The sequence below is a fragment of the Mytilus californianus genome, unplaced genomic scaffold (genome assembly GCF_021869535.1).
Source record: "Mytilus californianus isolate M0D057914Y unplaced genomic scaffold, xbMytCali1.0.p SCAF_12, whole genome shotgun sequence".
NCBI classification, from domain to species: domain Eukaryota; kingdom Metazoa; phylum Mollusca; class Bivalvia; order Mytilida; family Mytilidae; genus Mytilus; species Mytilus californianus.
In genome coordinates, this window is record NW_026262604.1 from 48191797 (window position 1) to 48218322 (window position 26526).

At 33.6% G+C, this 26526-nt stretch overlaps 1 protein-coding gene across 2 annotated transcripts in view; it reads right to left on the reverse strand.

Annotated features, from left to right (window-relative positions):
- The window catches only part of LOC127721937 (uncharacterized), a 57521-nt gene extending 35605 nt beyond the window's left edge, over positions 1–21916 (reverse strand). The window contains exon 1 of one of the 2 annotated variants that reach the window (XM_052228783.1): positions 21895–21916. The gene's annotated coding sequence lies outside the window, so the exon portion shown is untranslated. The other variant, XM_052228780.1, reaches the window with a different exon arrangement.
- Between the last annotated feature and the right edge of the window lie 4610 nt (positions 21917–26526).

The following is a 26526-nucleotide window of genomic DNA, read 5'->3' on the forward strand; positions in this document are numbered from 1 at the left end:
CACCAAAATGAATAAAAAGGAGTTTATTTTACAAAAATCAAGAAGAAAATAAAAGAAAGTCGATTAACAACTATGTTATTATAATATTAAGAAGAGATACTTCCCTACTTTTCAGAGAAGGATTACAGGTAAAAATTAAAAGAAAAAAAAATGGTAAAAATTAGATCTAGAAACCTAGCTGAACTGATATAAATTAGCTCTGGCTGATGAAATTTACTTTCAGTTTGCAATTTTTATAATGGGATATGGGATCACTCCTAATGGATTTTTTTAACTACTTCTAACAATGTTTAATGCAATAAAACATACTGTATACAATTTAAATAATCTTTCTGAAAAAAAATAGTACTGACCATTTATATTTTATATTTTAATAAAGTGGGACCAAGAGTCAAAATTTACTTTCTTCAAAGTAAAAAAAGCCTTTTAACTCAAGCCTATGTTTCTTAGTTGAACAGTACAGTACAGCCTAGAAAATATCCTACAGAAAAAGGAAAAGTTTACCAAAAAAAAGACAAAAATTCTGTAAAAAAAATGCTTAAAATTATAAGTGAAAGTGACATAATTTTGAATTTTAAAATCATTATTGTTGTAAAATTCAACTATTAGATTAGCTAGCACAGTAGCCTTTGTCCAATTTCTCAGGGTATTTTATAGATTATGAAAGTAAATTCTTTGAAAAAAATGGTGCTTCTTCTCTTTAGGTTGCTGTATCTGTTGCTTTACATATTTATAAACAAAGTATTGTATATTTTACCTGAATAATTGGATATTAATCTCAGAAATGAAAGTTGGTATGACTAATCTTGTGCATTTTACTTTAATAATGATCAATGATGATTAAATTTGACAATAATTTGCCATTTGAATAAATTCAATTTTGTAAGAACACATCTCTATAAATTAATTTCTTGTTTGACTTTAAAAGCTAGTGTTTTCCCTTATTAATGTAGCTTTCTTAGTAAAGAGATAATTAATAAGCAAGGTTTTTAACTTATAAAATATAAATATAATTAACTGACCTTCATTTCCTTTTTTCATATGTTTTTTCCTCCAGAAATTTTCTTTGCAATGCATTTTCTATTGCTATTTTTGTGCTTTTGTTTATCCATAGGCCATCATTAATTTGTCATATTTGCTTCCAGTATAAATGAAATTTTCTTAGACCTATACTATAGTTTCAAACGCGATAAAGAAGAACTTGTCCAATGTGTAAATTTTCACTATGCACATGACCCTGACACATATTTTGTAAACGTTATATGACGTATGTTGAAAAAGAAAACAATGTCACCGTCAATTTGTGTAGGGGATCAAAAAGGGTTTTACTTTAAAATGGAGGTATCGTATGGAATTGTGAAAAACAACAATTTTTAATCACAATTTCATTCATATCTATAATAAAATCAGTATTTTAGAGTACTTTGGAAACAGGTACAATGAAAAGAAGTTGAACTTTACTGTTTTGAAGTAGAAACGCAGCCAGAACCAGGTACAAATTGACATGACTGGTGGTCACCAAAATTGATGTATAATAGTAAAAAATGATGGCTTCAAAATTGTGTAGAAATTTGAAATAGTTTACCCGGTTTCATTTAAGATTATAACCGTTCTCTTCCGTATTTGGATACGCAAACGTCAAGTTATGAAAAATCGATGTTTTTGGCGAACAAAAAAGATGGATGAAATTTTTTAGAACGGAAAGGATAAAGAAATAGCAAAAACAAGCTATTTTTGATAATGTTTGTATGACGTATTGAATCTATATTGGTCGCAAAACCTACAAATTTTAAAATTCAATTATAATAAAAGCATGACAAGTTGAAATAAATACTTTAAACGTCAATCTTTTAGCCGATTGATTTGGCGGACTTTTTGACGTCACGGACGACTGTAGCGCCACCTAATTAATTCCCCCTGCTATTGTTGCTGATAGAGCTTGACGACAACGGACGTTTCCAAGGACTTGCTTTTCAACTGGAATAATATATTTAAAATGTATTCAATTAATGGAGGAGAGTGTATTTTTTAGAAATATTAAGAAAGGGAAAAAATAATCACAAAGGTAATGTATGTAAGGACATATATGTCCTTCCCGCAGTAAGCCAGGGGAAGACACATATGTCCTTGCCGCAGTAAGAGGGTTAACGAAGTTTATATCTCGCAAATTAGAGACAAGTCAGTTGGCAACAAACGAAAACTGAGGGAATGGCATGAACTCCAGAAGTAGCGAGACCGGGTGCGTCGACAGGGTAAGTGTCTCCTGCTATGCATGTCTCACCCGCCATGCGAATTTACTCAGTCAAACTGTCACAATTCGGAACAGAACACAATCGGCTAATTCCTGTTCGTACAAGATTATTAAAATCGGTGACACAGAAAACAACATCGTTCTTTTACCAACCAACCCTCTTTTAGTACTCGTTTCGTATTGTCAACTAACACGACCTATCTCCAGACGGTATTTGTTAACTTGGTACCACGGTAATCTCTAGTGAAACAACTACTGCATACTTACTCGTTCAGATAATAAGATATCACCCGAGTATTAATGGAGTTCAGTATATAAATGTTAAGATATATATATTTGTCGTTTCGTCTTTGTCAGTTGACTACGGTGATGATTTTCATTCTCGTGTTCATGTTTTAAATCATTTCCCCCTTGTATTTCTATTTATTTCCTCGTTCGCGATTTAGGACAGTATTTAGCTTTTTACTGGACTTTTCCACAAGTAAATTTGTGGTCTTAGATACATGATTTTTTTAATTAGTTGTTATTGCCTTTGAACTAGCTGTCAGTAACTGCATGTACTCTCAGACTCTATACTTAGTGTCTTTTTTGTTGTTAGAGATGAGGGATTGATATATACCCTGCCACGCCCTGTCTTTGTTTTTGTTTGATGTTTTTGTATTTGTATCGATCTGATGAGTTGAGCCTTTTTCAACTGATTTTTATAGTTTGTTCTTATGTTGTGCTGTTACACCACTGTCCCAGGTTAGGGGAGGGTTGAGCACGCACAAAAATGTTTAACGCCGCCACATTCTTAACGTCCCAAGTCAGGAGCCTGTAGTTCAGTGGTTGTCGTTGGTTCATACCTGTTGAAGGCCGTACGGTTGCCTATAATTGCTTACATCCACTTCATTTGAACTTTGGTGGCTAGTTGTCTCATTGGCAATCATATCACATCTCCTTATTTATTATATTGTGGATATATATGTTAAACATAAATCTCCTGTTATAGATGTTCTCCTTATTCTTAGTTTTCTGTCTCTGGAGGGTTTGTTCAATTATATTTACCTTTTGATTATGAAATTATCTTGATTTTTCACATCTATAAATTGTTTCTGATTGAACAATTCGCATCTTAAAATTTTCCTTAGGTCAAAACACCTTTCCCTACAACATTCGAATACACACCTGAGTTTCCTTCTATATTAACATTGTTCCATCGCTAGAGGCAACTATACAACGAAACCTATTTAGAAAACTGTTATATAATCATGTTTACAAGACCTAAATGATCAAATAATTGCATGTTTCTTAAATAAGTAGAAATATTCGCAACTGGTCATTAAGAAAATGTCAATCAATCGTTTCCACGTACTTAAATCTATGTCTTTTAATAGGCCAAACCTAGTATCTTTATCGGTGTAAAACCGTGACATTTATTCTTAATGATACAGAAGCTAGAAGCCACCCAAAAGACACAGTGTCGGACAGTAGCTCACAAAGATCAACCATAATGAAAACCTAATACCAGAGACGACACAATTAAGACTCCCATGTATACCATCTGTGTCAACATTTACTTTCCGTTATCTAGTTTTTACTTTGTTAATCCTCTCTGTATACATTCTATATTTGCCTACTTTGTCTCTATCTCCACACAGGATTAATCTTGTCTGGTAACACTTATTTACTCTTCATTATAATGTACGATTGGTAAATTGAATCACAATTGATCAAGCTTCTATCATGTCAAGTACGTATTTGGTTTTTAGTTATACTTGAAGTTGATGCATCAAGATCGTTAGTTCGCTTTAATTTGTATATCATATTCCCGCGTATTTGTTTAATTGCTATAGTACTCGATTATGCAATATTTAATTTCTTTTAGTATTCTAACACAGATGTCGTTTATCATGAACCTTTTTTTTATCAATGATCTTATGCTTCTGGCAAAACTTAGCCTAATTTACTTTTATTGCTTTAAAGTTCTTGTTTTTCAAAAGTGCTATTAACCCTGCCACATTTTATATATGGCTTTCTCAATGGTAAGAGCTTGTAGTTGAGTGGTTGTCGTTGATTGCTGTGTTTCATATTTGTTTTTCGTTTATTGCTTTAGCATAAATCAGGCCTTTTGTTTTCTCGTTTGAAAAGTAGCACATTTTGTCAGGGCCTTTAAAAGCTGCATGACTATTCGGCATGTGTTTTGCTCATTGTTGAAATCCGCACGGAGACATATAATTGTTTAAACATCCACGTCATTTGGGTTCTGATGGACTGTTGTCTCATTGGCATTCAAACAACTTTTTTTTATATAGTTCAGCATTAAATGTCATAAGCAAAAAAAAAAAAAAAAAATAAAACCAGAAACAATAACCCGGTGTCTTAAAGTACCGTGGATTCATCAATATTCGTTGGATACTAATTTTCGTGCATTTCGTGGGTACAGGGGAACCACGAATTTAAATGTTCAACGAATTGCATATTGTCTAAAGGAATGTATCCAGACTTTGCCAAAATCACGAAATTGAATATCCACGAATATGCAAGTTTTCCTCAATCCATGAAAATTGGTACCCACGAAAATAAAAGAATCCACAGTATAGGACAAACAACATCTAGGAACGAATGCAACCGTATCTGATTAAATTTCAACAAAAGTAAGACGATACTTTAAGAGATTAACAAAGTCTGAAGTCGAACAAAGACAAACAACACAATGACCAAACGCAAAAAATACAAAAAGACGAAATTGTTTGCAAAATATTGCACAGAAAAAGCTGAAGACTGCGTAGCTTGAACCACAACATAACTGCCATTGAACAAAGATAACTCACATAAGAACTATTCATACCAACGGAGAATATCAAACATACTATACTCATTTCCATTTTGATGAACCCAATATTTTGCAATACGACTCAGACATTAAAATGGTCATTACAATAGTAGCTATAATTCTGGGATTAGGTGTCCACTACTTTCCTACTGTAGGGACCGTGATAGGAAACCGCACGATGCGTATCCTGAACAAAATTTATAATTCTCGCCATACACAAACATTACGGTCACTTACACCATGTCAATATAAAAAATAAAGAGATGTGGTATGATTGCCAATGATACGATATCAACTACAGTCCAAAAAATGTAACGACAACTATATAGATCACCGTATGGTCTCTAAAAATGAGCAAATACCATACCAATCCATATAGTCAGTTATAAAAGACCCCAAAATGGCAACATATTATACATAGCTGCATTCCGTTTAAACTGCGGTTCTGTTTACTGCTCTTGACATGATTTAATATATTTTTTATCTTCTCGTGTCACCATATTTATAAAGAGATTACCGTTTAATGCCACGAGAAAACAACGGATTGGTTCGCTGATAATGTCTGACGTTATCTCTGCCGTTAATCACCCGTCTTTAACTTGCTTTCGACAAGACCAAATCAAATGAATGGGGAAGGATACAGTTAAAAATAAAGAACAATAATAGCTGTTATGATTCGTTATTAGATTTGTTTAAAAAAATAATAACAGATAAAGAACTTAAATAATTAAAAAGACGTAATCTGTTACCAATTAAGAATGAAAAAAACAACTTTCACCATTATATTCATATAGAGTGTATACAAATAATGTGGCATGACTGCCAATGAGACAACTATCCACCGAAGATTAAATGAAGTGGATACATGCACGCAATTATAGGTAACCGTGTGGCCTTCAACAATGAGAAAAACCCATACCGTATAGTCGGCTATAAAAAGCCCAGTATGATTGCCAATGAGACAACTATCCACCAAAGTTCAGATGAAATGGATGTAAGCAATTATAGGCAACCGTACGGACTTCAAGAATTAGAATGTCGGCTATAAAAGGTTTATTCATTCATAAAAAATCTACATCTACATTAAAAGCTCTCGATTCTCTTTTAAGTTCAATGCTTAACATCTATTATATTGATGATAACAAAACTGCTACAAATGATATTGCTAACTAGATGTGAATATCAGTACCTATAGTGCAACAATGAATGATTTATGTGTAGAATTTAGTTATTTTCTTTTGACATGGTCATGTGTATTTGTGTATTATTAATGATTAAATTTCCTTTATGGGCTGCGGGGCAGAATAAGGCGCGGGCCCAACCGGTGCCAGATATTTCAAAGAAATGTATATCACTTTTGTCCATACAAAATACATGTGTTTTTGATGTATATCGTGCAGGAGTTAAATAGTTAGACACCTTTTGTTTTATTCCACTGATCGATATTAGAGGGGAGGTATAAGTGCTTACAAAATGTCCATGTGCCTGTCCCAATTAATTCGGGAACGTCGTGTTATGGGAGTATTTGTTTTGTTTACACTTTCCAATTCAGAACGGACGTTGCTGCGTATTTATACATCCATCATATCCAAGCGAATACCACTCCCCAATCCCATGTGTATACAGGTTATTCGGCTGGACAGAAGAGATCAAGGTTCAGATAGATAGCCCACAACAACAATTTATAGTAGTATAACCGGGGCCTGCTTTTCATTATGAATGTTTCCAGGCTTTTTTTATGGTAAAATGTATTAAGTGTAGACAGTTTTATGATAAGAATTACGAGGAAGTAGTAACTTCTTCCATAAAGGATAGACTTAAAACAAACAAATATTATAGAAATAGATATTTATTGTCTTAATTAATGATTCAGGATCATATAAAGACAATAGAAACGAAGAAGCTTCCATTGGATTATATCAAATTCTCTAAATCCCTGAAGTAATTTCCTGTATTTTCAAATATCTTCAGTTTTTATCTGTCAAATTAAGGAAATAAATCTTAATTCGAGCGTCGCAACATTTACATAGGAATGTTTATTTCATTAAAGAAATGAATCGCGCCTATGGACCTAATCTACCGGTATATAAAACAAAATTGAGATTTATATCTTTTATTTAGACTGAATCTAGCACAACTGTGACCTTTGGTGTGCAAGTCAAAAGACAACGCTCAAAAGAGTGTTACAATAGCCGATAAAGCATGATATAATATATAAAAATACAGTGATTTCCCAGTAAATTTAAAATCATCAATTAGATGACAACGGATTTGTTCCAATAGTCGTAACTACAATCCCGTCCCCTTTTCCCCGAATGTGACCTTCCGAATTAGACTTATCATCGGGTTTGTACTAAAACGAGAACACGACGGGTGCCACATGTGGAGCAGGATCTGCTTACCCTTCTGGGGCACCTGAGATCATCCCCAGTTTTTGGTGGGGTTCATGTTGTTCAGTCTTTAGTTTTCTATGTTGTCTGTTGTGTACATTTTTTTGTCCGTTTTTCTGTTGATCTTTTTCTTTTTTTGCCTTGGCGTTGTCAATTTTAATTCGACTTATGAATTCAAATGTCCCTTTGGTATCTTTCGCTTCTCATTTAGCCTGTGAAATATATCCTTTATTTTCATTCTCCTGGTGTCATAATGGGTGTTGTCAAAACGTTGCCAACCGGAAGTTGTATTTAGAAAAACGAAGCCAGAGGTTGTGAACGTGTGGCTTCTTTGTCGTAAATAAATCCATGGGTGTCTTGAGTATATAAAATATGGTTATCTCAAAAGCGAAAAACGCACAAAAACCCAACTAGAGTCTGCAAAACACTACATAGAAAACTAGAGACTGCGTAACACAAACGAAACCAAACACTGCATGGAGTGCTTTCATGTGCTGTGTAAAGGAGGATATCAAGCTTAAAAACTTTCGTAACAACCTTTCCCTGTATGCATATTGAACTGAGACTATTACAGATCTACCACCAGCACTATTTATTTAAAGTTCACATAAAACAAATCAACGATGCTCTTACTTTTGACTGAAGGGGTATCATCATTTAGCGGGGTTAAATAAGATTTTTAGGGTTCTTTTACATCCGCAGTTTGATAATTTTCGTTATTAGATATAAGAAGATGTGGTATGAGTGCCAATGAGACAACTCTCCATTCAAGTCACAATTTGTAAAAGTAGACCATTATAGGTCAAAGTACGGCCTTCAATGCAGAGCCTTGGCTCACACCGAACAGCAAGCTATAAAGGGCCTCCAAAATGACTAGTGTAAAACCATTCAAACAGGAAAATGTTTGTCTTTTTGTCGATTTTAAATTCTGACCATGATGTTGTCTGTTGTCCCCTTGATATCTTTTCTCCCTCTTTTATTTTATTGAAGGTGTTTTTGAGATCCTGTTTATTGATTTACTTTATTCACATATACAATAAATCAGTTGTAGTTGAGCACCGCAAAGGTTGAGTGGGGTCAAGTATATAAATATGGTCACATGGTTCTGCTCGAGAGATTATATTGGTTGAGGGTAGATACAGAGTGTGATATTGAAAAAGCCATATCATATAGATCCATATACACTTTATTATATACATGTACCTCAAGTACAACTAATTTAGATGTTTTTTTCACGTGACCTGACTTAAACCATATGTATAAGGGGTTTGATAAAGGCCTTGTAACCGTAACTTATATCGATTACGTGACGTCATACAGATTAGTGACTGATATTGAGAGAGAGAGAGAGACAAGGCAAGTTGGATATAGGTAGAACTTTTGCTTTGCATCAGATCACCTACGGGCCCTTTATAAAGTTGCAGTAAGTTTCTTTCATGTATAGAGAGCGTGGCACTCGCTCGACACGGGTCGTCATATTTAACGTTTCCGTTGCAACTGAATGTGGCTGCGTAGTTATACATCTTGCACAACGGGCGCCCAAACAATATGTGTCTTATTGCCGGACGACTCGAGAAGAGTAAAGGTGACCACATTTCTAAAACCAAGCATGCAGTGAATTGACTATGATGATATATGTGACTTGTATGAAATCGACTGCATAATGTTATTGACCTCAACAAGGGGCGGCAATTTCAACCTTTCCTCTGCCGTTTAATGTGGCTATGTAATTATACATCCAACACAACGGTCGGCTAAACATTATTGGTCTAATTGCCTAATAAGGGAAGTATAGGTGACCACATTTCTACAATGAATCAGTGAATATTATGATGGTATATGCGACTTGTTTGAAATCGACTTATATGTGATCCGCGACTTGTATGGAATCGACTGAATAATGTTACTGACCTCAGTTTACAGACGTGAGTTGACGTGAGTTAAAATTGCGTATACCCTTACCTGATGCATTGTTTAAAACATGTCTCTTATTTGTTTTGATGTTTAAAAATCAATAATATGTGAATAAATCTCCTCTTAATCCTAATTTCTAACCTAGATAAATTAAAATGATAAAATTAAATGAATATATAAATCAGTATCAATTGAATTCTGTGATTAAAGAGAACATTTAATTGAATTCATGGAGAAGAATTGAGTAAACGAGGCTGATTGACATGATAAAACATAGAAACGAGACTGATTCACATGATAAAAAATAGACATCAAAGGATGAGATTTTTTTGTATAATTGATTGTGACTAAATTGATCAATATTAACTTAATAGAAAAGGTATTCCGAAAACAAAACTTGATAGTTAAATTTAGTGACTCTTGATATACTGTCGTAAACAAAATTATATTATCAATTAATTAAAATGTTGTACATTTATAGAAATATGCAGAATGCAATTCGACGACATGAACGATCAGAATGTTTGTATAATTGATTGTAACTAAAAGTGATCAATATTAACTCAAAAAATGTAATAGAAAAAGTATTTCGAAAGATAAGATTGCCAAAAATTGTTGTCCATCATAGAAATAAAAAAGAGACATAAAAACCAAAAAGGACAATACAAACATTGCCGATGTAAAATGCAATCCGACGACAGACCAGATTAAGTAAATGTCCCCCTGAAACTTTTCATTATATGCAGAACCTAAACATGGAGTTGTTATCTCTAAAGTTTATTACGAGATCCCGGATCTTGTTCGCGTCATATATATATACATATCTAGATAAAGAGGTATTTCTAAGAGGGGAGAAACTTTGAAACAAAAATTCCTTAAGTTGAAGTCATCACTTCCAAAAGCTTAACGCCCTCTATCATAGCCTGGTTATTCAAGAAAAAATGGAGAGATGTTTAATGAAATGGAACCTTAAACACTAGAACAAATCATTTATGGTCAACTTACCTGCAATAAGTGAGTTCTACCTGATTGTACAATTTTTCATCAAATTTACTAGAGAGGCGGACGATACCGAAGGAATAAGTCGAAGTCAAACTGACAACGCCATGGAAAAAGACGAAACACGATCATTATACACACAAACGATTACAAAACACACCATATTCATATATATATTACTGTTGTGCTGATATGTAGAGTAATTATATATATATATACATTGCATTTGCATTTGTTTGCACCTGTCCTAAGTCAGGAACCTGCTTCAGTGGTTGTCGTTTGTTGATGTGGTTCTAAAGTGTTTCTCGTTTCTCGTTTTTTATATAGATTAGACCGTTGGTTTTCCTGTTTGAATTGTTTTACACTAGTCATTTTGGAGTCTTTCATAGCCAAGGCTTCGTGTTGAATGCCGTACTTTCACCCATAATTGTTTACTTTTTACACATTGTGACTTGGATGGAGAGTTGTCTCATTGGCACTTATCCCGATTACCACATCTTCTAATTTCTATGAGTATATATATTTAGACCCCTCTAACAAGAAATTTGTTTTGCATGCACACGTATAAAAATTGCGGTTTTTATCCAACGCAATCATAGGTTTGAACGTTGTTTTCAATTTAAACTTGTTTATGTTTTTTTCGTTTGGGCTTGTATTATATTTGCCTTCGGGATTATATCATCCGTTCATCCTATTTTGACTCCTCAATATTCAAGAGTCTATCCTAAATTGAGGTAAATTGTATGGCTTTCCAAATACCGTTCCGATTCCTAACATCACTGAAGAGACATTAATTGTCGAAATCCGGATATGGTGTACAAAAACCTTTGCACCTGTTGTTTGCGGTATATCATCTTTTCCGCAAGTTTATTGCTTTCTGTTTAGTATTAAATTTATAATTAAGATCCATTTATTACATCGGTGATCCGTTTATTTGGCAATCGCCAATGGCAGTCAGCAGGGTTTAAGAACATTTGTTGTTCGACCTGTTAGTCAAATGCGTTTTGTTAAAATATACTTTTTCACTTTTTTGGTCTTCAGGAAAATGTTGTTTGTGCTGTATTCATGCACACGTATAAAAATTGCGGTTTTTATCCAACGTAATCATAGGTTTGAACGTTGTTTTCAATTTAGACTTGTTTATATATATTTATATATATACAATTCTAAAATATATATAAACATAAAACTGAAGACTGAGCAATATTGATTGTTAGGCGGATGGCACCATCGAAGACTAACAGTGTTCAACAATTGCATCTACCAAGAGATAGTAAAAAAAAAATAAAAGAAATGTGTGTCACACCTGGCTATACATAGTTCTCTTTTCACACCTTTAAGAATTATTACCGAATTTTAACATGATCAAAACGCCGTGTACACTTTAGTGGAATAGTAAATTTTCAAGGGTGGGGAGCAACTTGAACAAAATGTGCATATTGACGTGCTTAAAATATCTGCAACCTAATTATTCCTATACTTTCAGTTAAACCAATGTGTTATTTCTTAGAAAAATAAATTTCTTCTAAGGACAATATTTAACTTAAAATTACAAATATTGTAATGACTCCTGGGTTTTGAATAACTGGTGATAAACAAGAAAGAAAAGCTTTTAACGTAACAAATCTGTAGCGATAAATTTATTTGTAATCTAGACAGTTTTATAGTGATACGATTTCTAAAGAGAAATCAATATACTGTCATTAGAAAGATGATACGAAAAAAGCAGAAAACACTCTTGGGATTCTAAAAGATGACATGGTGAAAGCTGTCTTTAGGAGAATGTTGGTTATATCTGTTTGATGCATGTTTCTCCATTAAGAAGCACAAAGGGTTAACTTGGGGTATATAAGTACTGTAATCCCTAAACTGTCCCTTCCGGAAGTAAAACATTTGCTGAAGATGGGCGCCTATTTTGCTATCGGGATGTATAAATACGCAGCCACGCCCGGTCAGAACAGGAACGTAAATTGCGATGCCATGTTCTCTGCTTTGTAAAAGGATCCTTACAAAACGTCTTTGAGAGGTCCGTCTAGTAGCCTGTTCCAAGGCTAATTTTTGCCCCTATCCAATATACCCACTTTTGCAAGCGGCAGTTCAAGTTACCGACACTTTATACTGGTAAGCCTGATTGAAAAAAAGTAAAATCACAAAAATACTGAACTCCGAGGAAAATTCAAAAAGGAAAGTCCCTAATCAAATGGCAAAACCAAAAGCTCAAACACATCAAACGAATGGATAACAACTGTCATATTCCTGACTTGGTACAGGCATTTTCTTATGTAGAAAATGGTGGATTGAACCTGGTTTTATAGCTAGCTAAACCTCTCACTTGTATGACAGTCGCATCAAATTCCATTATATTGACAACGATGCGTGAACAAAACAGACAAAATAGGTAAAAATGTCAAAAATAGGGATACAACAGTCAACATTGTGTTATCATCTTAATCACTATAAAAACAAACAAATGTAACAAAGAAGCACAAAAAGGCATACATCAAATTTAACATCCTCATTTTGCTTTTTTATTATACGATTTTTATTTATCTATGTAAAATCCACCAAAAAAGGTGGAAGGTTTTAAGTACTGGCGTAGAATCGCGCGTTTGACGTCACACAGGTAAATATAAAATAATTTTGTCGTTCAAAGTATGACGGGAGTACAGAGTCACGTCAAATGGATATCACAAAAAAAAAGACTTAACAGTAAAAATAATATTAATAAAATGAAATAATTTTGTCGTTTGATTTACCTTGCAAAACACTTTTGAAATTAATTGTTAAATCGTCCTGAACATGCATGACATTTTTGCTGCAGCATTAAACTAGCAACAGTCAATTAATCCTATCAGTTATTTAAGGGTGTTCGTGAGTATGTTATTGTCGAGCTTGGATGCTATTACAAATTACCCACTTTTTCAGTTCTTTACATACATGTATATGTAAAATGAAATTGTCGTTAGTGACAAATAGTGTGTAGTCTAAATCTTCCACTGATGATAACAAAAAATATCGTTTTAATGTATATTCTTGTTTTCTGACTGCAGTGGACTATGGAACTGCCTATAATTTGTATTAAACTTTCTAATGAACTTGATATCGCCCTTGATTTAGTGACCCTTTCATTGCATTTTGTATTGAAAACCGATATTTCTAAATTGATTTCAAATTGTTGTTGGTTATCTAGACGTTATACTGTATCCTCTATGTGATATCATTTTCTGGTGTTCCATCTTTACTCAAAACTATGCAAATTTTAACATCAAAAGTGCTTATAGTGTAAAATGTATAAAAAGTATGTTTCTATACTCGTATTGTTAAGAAATAAAACACACAAGAAGCATCTTTATGTTGTAAAAAATCATTACAAAACCACTATAACAAGTTATGTCATTTCACCCAACTGAACGAATTTAGTATAATTTGTCTTCATAATAAACATTTTATTTCTTAACCTGTAAGCAACTTTTCGTTTGAACTGACATGTCATTGAAAAGAAATTCTATCATGAAGCTTGTTTACCGGCCTGAAACAGCTAACCAACAAAACGTTCTTTTGTCCTTGATTTAACATTAGTTCATCCGTGCGTTTTGTTTTGTTTATTCGGTGTCACTTTTCATCCCATTAACAGACAGACTGATAATATTTATAAAATATTCATCTCTTGTTCCAACATTTTTGTCAGCTAATATTGTTCAACCATAAATAATATTCTTTTGTTGTATATAATGATATTTTCCCACAAGTATTTCCTCGGCTTGTAAGTACATTATTAAAACCCGAGATTTAAAAGGCTCATTTGTTGCAGTATTCACCGTATGTATATGGTGTCAGTCATATACCAAGGTAAAATGAATAAAGAAAAGGGAGAAAATATGATACTAATTTTCCTGTGCGTGGCAGGTGTTACCTTCATCGCGTATACGTTCGAGGCAAAAAGTTGGACAGCCAGTTTTGAGGATACAATCTATACAGGGCTTAAAAAGCAAAAGTTAACTTTGCCTGAAGGAGTTGCTTTAAACTTATGACATGGACCACCGATCTTTTGTATGAGGATGGGAAAAGAGAGGAGCGTATTTTTTTTTTTAATTGTCAGTTTGATTTTAAGTTTTAAGTTTCTAAAGGAAAGTGAAAAAAATAGTTGACTTCCATTAGGAGAATGAATAAACTGAACATCGAGTATCAAAACACTTGTTCCTTTATTGTATTGGTAAAAAAACTGTTTGTTTTTAATTAAAGTTGAACAGATTTGTTTGTCGAGGAAAAAACCCTGAATCACTTATTGGTGTGATAAGTCTGTAATTGCGCTCCTATCTTACCGGTCCATTATTTTAAAGAATCGTCCTGTTTATGCCTCCGCTACTGAAAGTTGGGGGCATATTATTTTACCCCTGTCCGTCTGTCCGTCCGTCTGTCCTATTGTGGGTATATAGTTATTCCAGATAACCCCTCCTACAGTTTGAATGCTAGGAAGTTTTCACTTTGCTGGCTGTTTGTACATATATTGAAAGTGTGCATGTGGTCAGAGTTTCGATTTTTATTGATATTTGCTCTTTTGGGAGGTAGTTGAACTTTGTCATTTTTGGAGTATATACTTGCATAAGAGGTAATGTCACAGTACCCAAATTGCACCGAGTACCCAAATTGCACCTATTCCACAAAAATAACTGCGAAAATCTTACAAGTTTTCTTTGAGACTAAATGATTTGTATTTTTATGATTTGACATTATAGACGTCTTTTAACATAGGTAAATATATTCAAATATATACAAAAAACGTTCACAGTATATATTTCAACAGATGAAGCACACTGGAAAAAGTAAAATCTACTGAACGTCGCCATACGACGTTCACAAAAAGTCATCTTTTAAAAATGAGCAAATAAAATATGTTACAAGCATCTATTTCTTAAAAAATGAATACTAAGCATGGACTAATGTCAAATTGTTCTAAATATTTGAAGAAATAAAACAAAACAACTGTTATTCGATTTTTAAGGATGTGAATTAAATTATGGTTGCAATTTGGGTACTCCTCATTACAGAATCATGGATCGTTTGGAGGTCGGTTCAAACCCATTTTTCTATGATTCACTATGGATTCAAAATTAAATTGGTGTAACTATGCAGTAAAAAAGGATACATCTACAAAATAAACACAGAATGGTAACTTTTGTCTGGATCGTTAAAAAACGTATGTGAAAAACTGTCAAAATAGGTGCAATTTGGGTATCCTCACGTTACATAGCGTTTCCAGATAACTCCTCCAACAGTTTGCAAGCTAGGACGTTTTCACTTTGCTGGCTGTTTGTACATATATTGAAGGTGTTTATGTGCTCAGGGTTTTGATTTTTATTAATATTTGCTCTTTTGGGAGATAGTTGAACTTTGTTATTTTTTGGAGTATTTATTTGTATAAGAGGTGCATAGCGATTCCGGATAACTCCTCCTTCAGTTTGAATGCTAGGAAGTTTTCACTTTGCTGGCTGTTTGTACATATATTGATGGTGTGCATGTGATCAGAGTTTTGATTTTTATTAATATTAGTTTTGCTTTTTTGGGAGATAGTTGAACCTTGTCATTTTTTGGAGTATATGCTTGCATAAGAAGTGCATAGCGATTCCGAATAACTCCTCCTACAGTGAACCATAGACATATGTGATCTAATGCTCAACTGTGTGTATTTTAATACAACACTTTGCATCTGCGGGGGCATCATTTGTGTCTTGAAGACACAATAATATCTCAAAGAAAGTCGCACATTGACTTTGTTATAATACAGTTACTTCAGAGTGGAGCTCGGGGACATCACTTGTCTAGTTTAATTTGGTTCTTACATGATTTGTTCACGCCTTGACTATACTTGTAATATTTGTCGCTGGTCGCCGAGCAAACAACAACCAATGTAACCTATCAAACTACAGAGTGTCTGATATGATAGTATTTATATTTCTATATAGTTCTAAGGATTTGTGATTCTTTAAAACTTGATCACATGTACATTTGTATTTACAACAATTTGAATACTGTTGTGTGTAGGTCAAAAGCAGGGCATGCACAGGGCATGCAGAATGTTACAAAAAATACATTCTAGAAATCCCCAATTTTTTACATTGTTTATGCAATAGTTGTTGATTAATAATATAGCAAATGTAGCCTTTGATTGAGGTCAACACAATGTTATATCGAGAAGCATATCGACTTCGGACTTCGTCATCACTCAATATGTTTCTCTTAGGTCGATATAACCTCGCATCGACCTCATACAAAGGCTATAATTGTATGATATATCATATAGTCAGTCAATGTTTAAGAGAATGTTCGGTGCGAGATTAACCAAAACGTGCCGTATTTAACCCATCAGGAGCTGAGTCCTATACTTTTCCACAAATATAACTTCTAAGTACTAGGTTTATGTCCGATAACATAAGTGTTGTTTTACGCAACACACTTAAGCCATAGATCCCTTAAAACAAAGTTTGCGCATTAGGACTGGAGAATTAATTTTCATTGATGATATTCTAATATTAATGAATACTAAATCACGCCACAGTTTATTTTTTGACGATTCTGAAGACTACCTTTGATAAGTGTTTGGTATGACGATAAATTTTCACTTCTGTTATCGTACTAAGAACAACAAAATTATTTATTTTGTAAAATATATTTCCGTTCTCCATGTATACCTTACAACAAAATTATTTTTATTTACCTGAGTACGTTATTTTATTTGGCGGCATTTTGTCCAAGGTTATGCTTGTCTTTCTGATATTGTTTTACATCTAACCCCCCTTTTTTAACAATTTTGTATTTACATTGTGTCATAGATCAAATTTATTCGTTCAGTCACTATGTTCACTTGTTTTTGTTAATATATCTTTTGATTGAGTTAAACCATTTCAATTGATATTTTATAGTGTGTCTTTCTATGTTGTGATGTTACACTATTGTTTCAGGTTAGGGTGAATGTTGGCGCCTATTAAAATGTTTAAACCCGCTGCATTTGTTTGCAACTGCCCTAAGTCAGGAACCTGATTTTCAGTGGTTGTCGCTTGTTGATGTTGTTCATAAGTGTTTCTCGTTTCTCGTTTTTTTATATAGATGAGACCGTTGGTTTTCCTGTTTGAATGATTTAACACTAGTCATTTTTGGGGCCTTTTGTAGCTTGCTGTTCGGTGTGAGCCAAGGCTCCGCGTTGAAGGCCGTACTTTGACCTATAATGGTTTACTTTTACAAATTGTGACTTGGATGGAGAGTTGTCTCATTGGCACTCATACCACATCTTCTTATATCTATATAGTAAGGTCACACACACCTTTTCAAGTTATGTCCAAAGTCTTATCGAACGTGACTGTGCATATACATTATACCACATTAGCACGGACATACAGTGTACCTGCTATCAAGACTTAGTATTCATTTTATATAACCATGACTGCGTGATAAAAATATCCACAAGTGTTGATATGCATAACTTATTGGAGGTTTATATGGACCATAGTTTGCACTAGATGGTACTGGGAGCCTGAATTAATATGTATAATAATTACAAACCATACACATGTTCATTTTACTGTTTAACAGTGATAAATACCGTTTTCGTGTACACTCTTTACTTAGGTATTGTTTGGTATATTATCAAATGAGGTTTTATAAGTACACTGTTCCATCAAATGTAAAAAAAAAATGTTTTGTAGTAAGCGTCATAATACATGCCAGAGTCATCGGAGTCAATCATATAAGCAAAATTCTTGCTAAAATCTGTTCAAAGGATGAATTATGATTTAACAGATTTGTTTTATTTCGATTAACTACACATGTAGCCTTATTCTTCAATAACTATAAGTTCATAGTAAAAAAAAACGAAATTTCTTAAATAACAACGACACCGGATCTGAAAAAGAGTAACCACGACAGATTAATCCTCCAGTGTCTGCGACCATACTTCACATTATGTACTATAATTCATTGATAAATAAACCGAAAGATTAGGAACTATTTTATTTGGTACACTAAACGATTAATTGGTTATTGATTGCTTGAAGTTAATGTCAAAACAGTAACATGGTATATATATTTTTTTCTTTTAGGGAGGTAAAACACGTGTCCTACCTTCATCTGTTACATGAGGGTGAGAAAGGGGTTTACAGAATAGCGAATAATGGGCAAAAAATATAAAGAATAGTGAAAAATGGACGGAAAAAATTAAGAATAGAAAACAATGAGGTGCCAAAATAAAGAATAAACTGAATAATATTTCAAAAATATAAAGAATAGAAAAAATGGCCTAAAAAATTAAAGAATACAGAACCGGAGGACCCCACCCCCCCCCCCCCCCCCCCCCCCACCCCCCATCCAGACCCTCTTCCTCTTACATGACAATGACCATGCTTTATACAGAGTCAAAGAAATATAGATATTATTATTAATTGATTTTGGCTTTAACTAGCTTTCAGTAACTGCGAGTACTCTCAAATCGTTCTTTCGTGTTAATTTGACCTGTTGATACAATTTGTAATGTATTTTTGTTATTTAATGTTTACTTATTCAGTGTTATATCTAGTCTCACTATTTTTAATATATACCACCTTTGATAAGTGTTTAGTATGACGATAAATTTTCACTTTTGTTCTCGCACTAGGAACAACAAAATTATTTCTGTACTCCATGTATACCTTACAACAAAATTATTTTTATTTACCTGTGGACGTAATTTTATTTGGCGGCATTTTGTCCAAGGTTATGGTTTTCTTTTTGATTATGATAAACATCTAACCCCCTTGTTTAATTAATTTTGTATTTACATTGTGTCATAGATCAAATTTATTTGTTCAGTGTATGTTCACTTGTTTTTGTTAATATGTCTTTTGATTGAGTTAAGCCATTTCAATTGATATTTTATAGTGTGTCTTTCTATGTTGTGATGTTGCACTATTGTTTCAGGTAGGGTGAAGAACTGCGCCAATTAAAACGTTTAAACCCGCTGCATTTGTTTGCACCTGTCCTAAGTCAGAAACCTGATGTTCAGTGGTTGTCGTTTGTTGATGTGGTTCATAAGTGTTTTTCGTTTCTCGTTTTTGTATATAGATTAGATCGTTTGTTTTCCTGTTTGAATTGTTTTACACCTTTCATTTTTGGGGCCCTTTATAGCTTGCTGTTCGGTGTGAGCCAATGCCGTACTTTGACCTATAATGGTTTACTTTCACATATTGTGACTTGGATAGAGAGTTGTCTCATTGGCACTCATACAATATCTTCTTATATCTAGGAAATTTTGAGCGCAAAAAGAAAACAAATGAAAGAAAGAGTGAAAAGCAAAAAGTCTTCTTTTGTTAAAACAATAGTAAGATAGACGTTGTTTTTAGTTATAATTACTTAATTCATAAGATGTGAATAAGTATTAAAAGGTCTCTAATATCAAATCAGTCCTAATGTACTAGAAAAGACGATTGGAAGAGAGACAGATGCGTTGGCAGCTCCTGAACTCGCGGAGGATATTGAGTATATATAAAGTATAATTTCAGTATTTTATAAAGTCATATGTGGTAATTGAAACCCTGTTTACAAGGTTGTTGCTAAGATCAGCCTTTTTAACTTTTGTTAATTTTTTAATGTCTAATTAGAGTGATTTGAAAGGACAACCACAACCGGATATACATATTTTAAGACCATTCTAAAACGGACACTTCTAAATACTGTTTACTCCTAATAAATCATTAGAACAATGGTACATATACAATTATCCATTCACACTCTTTCTGTTGGGCTGACCCGTTCCTTCAAATAACTAGAAATGAAGCAGACTATAAATGATTGACATTGAGTGGCTCATATTTAAGGGAGTTTTACTGTAAACTTCTCCCGTCTGGACTAGTTTGGCTGTGCGGAATGTATAATTAGCCAAAGATGGATGGAATGTTATATTGTGTATACAAAAGAAACATTTTGAAACTTGCAGTAAAAAATAGAAATTTTTTTTTATTTAAAGCGCGCAGCAAACTAAAAATCCACAATTCCGGCTTTTCCAAGAAAGCAAACTCTATATACAGACGCGCGAAAAAACACTCGCGTAAGCAATAAATGGATATCAAGTCAAAGACGGGTTGACGATATACTTAAATACTAGATATGAGAAGCGTATTTGGAGATTCTGGTGGCAATATAAAAACACATAACATTTAATAAGGGTTTAATTTACTGAACGTTTCAACAGAACAATATAGAAATCAACTTATGATAAAAAAAGATCATCAATGATACCAGGCTTATAATTTTGTACGCCAGACGTGCGTTTCGTCTACAAAAGACTCATCAGTAACGCTCAGATAAAATAAAGGCCGAATGAAGTACGAAGTTGAAGAGCATTGAGGAACACCAGGGATGTTCATTGATCAAAAACAACTAGTAACAAACAGATTATTTCATGCACATTGATGACCATAATTCAACTTAGTTTTTTGCATTTATTTGGTCGCTTCCACTCAGACAAACATATCCTATTCAAATAATAAAGTGGTCCATAACATTGGACTTGAATGCGTCATTCGATTCTGTCATACAATCATACCGTCTTTAAGAAACACAGTTGTAAGAGTAGGCCGACCCCGCTCAGACAAAGATACCGTCTTCAAGAGACATAGTTGTAAGAGTAGGCCGACCCCACTCAGACAAACATACCGTCTTCAAGAGACATAGTTGTAAGCATAAGTCAATCCCGCTCAGACAAACACCGTCTTTAAGAAACATAGTTGTAAGCATAGGTCGATCCTGCTCAGACAAACATGCCGTCTTCAAGAGACATAGTTGTCAACGTAGGTCGATTATGCTCAAGACAAACATACCGTCTTCAAGTGACATAATTGTAAGCGTATGTGGATCCCGCTGAGACAAACATACCGTCTTCAAGAGACATAGTTGTAAGCATAGATCGATCCCGCTGAGACAAACATACCCTCTACAAAAGAGATAGTTGTAAGCGTAGATCGATCCTGCTCAGACAAACATACCCTCTTCAAAAGATAAAGTTGTGAGCGTAGGTCGATCCCGCTACGACAAGCATACCCTCTTCTAGAGATATAGTTGTAAGTGTAGGTCGATCCTGCTCAGACTCTCACACCCTCTTTGAGTTATAAGGGTTACTACTTTTTGGAGCTATAACGTCAATTATGTGTCCCCTCGTCGGGGAGTCCTGGTCTGAAGAGTACGTTGATTGCGCTCAAACAAACAATTCTTTTTCTTCAGGCAGGTTAAGTAAGAAAAAGGTAATGAAATGCAAGAAAGATTTGAGATATCCCGACACCTTTTAATAAAACAGATTTTGTATATAGATAAAACACCATATGAATTATACGTTTTAAAATCTAAAATCTAAAATGCAACAACTTACTTGAAACATTGACCTTTAGCACACAGTGACTGATAGAAATCGACAGCAACAAGTATTTCTCAAAATTTCTTAAGTTGTGTAAAATACCTCGAATCCATTAAACTAAATAAATATAAATAAACGTGTTTATCCATACCTGTCGTCTTTGATCTTCAAATCTACAGGTAGCAAAACATGTCAAGTAAAGATTGAAATGAATAAATTGATGTCCTTGATGTAACGTTAAGAGACACTTGACAAAATAATACCTGCAAAGATTTTAGATTGATAACACAGGACATTTTGTTAAAAAACATTGATATTTTAACAAAATAAAATGTTAATCTATTTAGCGTTTACCGAATTAAACCCTAGCTCGGATAATTTCATTTTCTACTGTGTAGGGGCGTTATGGTATTCTTCCAGAAATTGACATTGGTGGACGATTCAAAAAAATGAACTATGACAAATTCACTGATGTCATTTTTCTTACTGTCATCTTCCCAATCTCGAGTGGTAACCGTCTGTCTCAGCCTCAGCGTTAATGAATTTCAGCTGCTATGATATACCGAAACACGCTCTTATTTCGGGGATAAAAATTTTAATTTAAAACCTGTCTCAATTATGTTGGAACTTAAACGGTTATAAAATTTTCTCAAAAACAACTATAGATCCGATACGGTTATGAGAAGGAACGACTAAAATCGTCACTATATACCCATTTTTCATAAAGAGAGGCAAAAGATACCAAAGGGACATTCAAACTCATAAGTCGAAAATAAACTGACAACGCCATCGAAAAAAAAAGAAAAAATACAACTTCTTTCATAAATTGGTTGGTTTTTATAAAATCTTAAATCTCTAAACAGTATTATAACATGCTGCAAAAGATCTGGAGTATTCACTTTATCGGCCATCTCACATTACACATTGTGTCTTAATTCTAACCGACTCGGTTGTCTCGACATAGTAGTAGGCTCCTCTTGAGTGGTATCCCCGACTGAGCCAAATTAAAGGCTATAATTGGAAGTAGCTGCATATCCGCCAAACAAGCAACATTTAGACGTAAGAGCAAAGACTGACAGGCTCAGAGTCAGAATAATATCTTCTTATAAGTTAGCATGTATTCCCGTTAATTTTCATGTATATGTGAGTATATAAATGCGAGTATATAAGAATGTTAGAAATCCACTTCTACAGATTTCGATAATCTTGGTAAAATACAGAATATGCATGAAGTATGTGCCACTGTACGGTTACTTATGCAGTCCCGTTATCATGTTTTTGAGTCTGCCCCTTGTTACTGGATATGACTGTTTATTGACATGACGGGTGATGTACGAAAAGCAGGAGATTAATAACTTATTAACGAACATGTGGGTCGCTTTGTATGAGATTCATACTATTGTTTCAGTTTTCACTCGAGTGTTTTTTGTTTTTTGTTTTAATTTTTTTCTAATTTTGTTGTTGTTTTTTTTTATGCTGGACTTTCGGTATTAACGGACATAGATTGGTTTTCGGTGTGAGCCAAGGCTCCGTGTTGAAGGCCGTACTTTGACCTATAATGGTTTACTTTTACAAATTGTGACTTGGGTGGAGAGTTGTCTCATTGGCACTCATACCACATCGTCTTATATCTATAGGTATACAACCTTAACATAACGTAAAGTTTCTAATGGACTGCGTAAACGAAGTTCTTCAAAAAAAAATTATGGCATATTTGTGTTTGTGTATACATTGTATTAACCTGCATTAATATTGTTTCAACTTGATAACAAATTTGATCTTCCTGCGTTAAAATAAACCACTCAAGAGAAGGTAAATACAAAACTCGACAAGTTTTCTCACATCTGTTATAGTGTTTAAATATATGTTAATGAAATCAATCGTTAAATATCAACATTTAATAATATAAAAGTTTTAAATCCGCATTTTATTACGCTAGGTTTCACGGATTTTAAATTCGTGATTATTTTATCTTTTCTTTGATCTTACACCTGTAGGTACAGGTAAGTCCCGTCTGTTAGGTACGGGCTATTGCTTTTTTGACTGGAGCACAATCTGTGTATTGAAAGATATAATATGTAATTCATGCGTGACGTAATTAAGTCTAGTAAAGATCTGATACAATCAGGTAATTTGTGACAGGTATATGAAATGGTGTCATGGCGGTGCACTTTGTGGATATGCATCATTCACAAAAAAAGTTTCTTTGTACTATATTTGCATTTTTGTGGTCTTTAAGGATTTTTCTTGCTTGTCTTTGTGAGCCTTTGTGAGCATGCATTGTGACGATTAATCAATCAACACTAAATAGGCGTAAATTTTTTTATTGTTTTATGTTCTGCAGTAAATAAAAGGATGGGATGATCTGCATGCAATACAAATAACCATTAACCAATAAATATCAGGGTTGAATTCTCAAAAAGTACAAAATTCTTGAATCATTCATAATTTATAAAGGGGGTTTCACAATTAAATCACACATGCCACCCATGTAAGTTAAAAGGTAAGATATTAAGTACGTTCAGTCCATTTTATTCTTTTGTAAGACTGAAGGAAATAGAGAAAAATAAAAGAACTTTATTGCCATACCCCTTTGACATTGGTCATAGATTAAACGTTATAAATTGGATTTTTACAGTTGTGATCAACTAATTTAAATGTACTTTTCACATCTGACTCCGATGGTATAATCATTACAGAAACACTCAAAGTTCTTTTCCAGCCGCTGTGGTCAAAAATCTTTAACTTTTATGTACGTTTATTAGCTATTTGTACTAAAACGAAATTTCCGAGATTCAAATTAAAGCGATTTTAAAAGGACACCTGTGTTTTCAATTTCATTGTGCAAACAAAACTGATGAGCAACACAAAAGATACTTGAAAAACTTATTTATGACATAAAACTGCACAAAAGGCCGTATCTTCAGTTTTGTTTATCTAAACTTTCACTTATCTAATTTATGCATTGTAATGACATGCCACATCGGACTCCAACTGAATATAAATAAAGGACTTTTACATTTGGGAAATCTTGAACTTAATGACGACGTTAACTATTCATCGGTTCTTAACAAGATGGTGACGATGACTGATGGTGTTTAACGTCCAGTGGCAAACATTACATATATGTCGGGATAATAACATGTTAATGAGATAAGAACACTTCTTTGTACAAGACCGATGCGTTAAGGCGGATTTTTACCGTGTTAGTAGTTCACAAGGTTACAGTCCGCTTGAAGATTTGTCGCTCTTCTCAGACACATTCTTAATCCAAGTAGACCAGTCTTTACACCTATATGCCACCTGATTAGCGGAGAAGTACCAATTTCAAGTCATTGGTTTGAACCGGCTGGGGATGGAATCAATTATCTCCAGCACTCGAAGCCAGCATGATACCACAAGGTCATCGATACCGTTTCTGAAAACAACGTTGGTAGGCCAATGTCCTTTCAGGGCATTCTTAATTGGTAACGTAAATTGCTCTTTATCAATGACATGATTTTATTATAAATAAAATATTATAATACAGAGACGCCGTTTTTAAAAATCTTTGCAAATATTGTTCTATTTGGAATTAAAATGGTCACTATATAGTAGCGTTGTCTTGGTCAATGATTATTTTTGGTGAAATACCTACATTAAAATGTAATTTTTACGCAATATCTGCAATTGGCAAATAAATACAGATAATCCATTTTACAGAATCTCTAGGTTAATAGGATACTGTTTGGAATTCAAGATGGTGGCCATAATTATAGATATATAGTTCCATATAACAGTCCTACGAAGAGATTAAAAATCTGTATAGCTGAGCAGCTGTTTTTACAAATTCTATGTGATACTCTTACAGTATAAACTTTACAAAGACCTCATGCAGAAGTAGTCTCTGGAACTTGCTTGATAGAATTTATCAACTTGTTTACTTAAAAGATCATCATCACTGGTGCAAATAATTCATTGAATATTTAATTGCAATTCCTTTCCAATTCTACCAATCTGTCGATGTCCCAAAAGCAAAGGTTCGAATCCCGCTGAGGGAAGAACAAAAATTTTCGTTAGCAAATTTACAGATCTAACATTGTTGGGCTAAATTTGAGACGAATTATATATATATTATGGTGTTCCATGTAGCCCTGTATAACCACGTGTTATTCGATGGAGTATGTCTGTCACAACCACTCTTGTTTAGAGTGTGAATATCATTTATTTCATGGAAAATGTCGTAACAAACACGTTAATATACTTTTTGTGATTAAACTGTCATTCAAACGTTTGTTTACTATCTCAAGTGGGAAAACCCATAGACAGAAAACATTCCACGATCTCAATTTTGTCAACTAATTTAATTTCTTATTTCAATGGTAATCTAGAAATTTTCCATAAGATTAAAATTAATTCCTTTTCATTATCATCCAATCGTAGATTCCTGACAGAAACTATAAATTTGAGTTTTAATTTGGGAGTGAAAGTTTCTATCAGCTTTATACGAAGTTCATTAAGAAACAAATCAATTTGTGTTTTTTTTCAAACTAATGTAGTTTGAACCGACGTAACTCTTATAAGAAATAACGGCATTTATCTGTAAAAGTAAGGATGCATGTTAAAAAAGCTGCTGGATCGTCGATTAAAATCAGGTTTGATGGTATAAAGGCCATATGCAATATGCGCAATATAAAAAAAAATTGTATGAGCTTTATAAACTGCATAGATAAATAGTGAGGCTCGCCGAGCTTTTCTCATGTTTTCTAGCGAATATGATTTATAGACATGGTTTTCATCCTAC